Source organism: Zalophus californianus, chromosome X, assembly GCF_009762305.2.
Source record: "Zalophus californianus isolate mZalCal1 chromosome X, mZalCal1.pri.v2, whole genome shotgun sequence".
NCBI lineage: Eukaryota > Metazoa > Chordata > Mammalia > Carnivora > Otariidae > Zalophus > Zalophus californianus.
The window spans coordinates 117,134,723-117,135,176 of record NC_045612.1 but is presented as its reverse complement, the minus strand read 5'-3'; positions in this window follow the sequence as shown (position 1 = coordinate 117,135,176).

Below are 454 nucleotides of genomic sequence, written 5' to 3'. Positions count from 1 at the left end.
GGGGGCGGACTCTGGAGTTTGTCTGAGGGGCTGATAGGTGGAACCGCGTAAGGAGGAGCCTGGACAAGTAGGGCTGGGAAGCTAGGCGAGTGACTGTGCGTGGGATGAGGTCTCGTGAGTGGATGAGGACAAGAGAGAGAGAGACAGAGAAGTGTGACTTTACTTACCACAGGACAGACCACTCTGGTGTGGGGGCAGGTAGTGATAAGGCAATGGGGAAGCGCTAGGAGGGAAGAATTACTTTCAAGGAGGGGTAGGAATTTTCGGGAAGGAGACGTTTATGCAGAGTTTTGGAAGACTAGACACCCACGGGACCCTCCCGTCTACGGTCTTTGTTCCTCCCAAGAGGAGGTGCCCTCCCCTCCGCCCCGTTCCCCGCGGCACCTGCGCCTGCGCGTGACCGCGCCCTTTCTCTTAAACCCGCCTCTTCCGGTCACCTCGCGGGGGGGTGGGG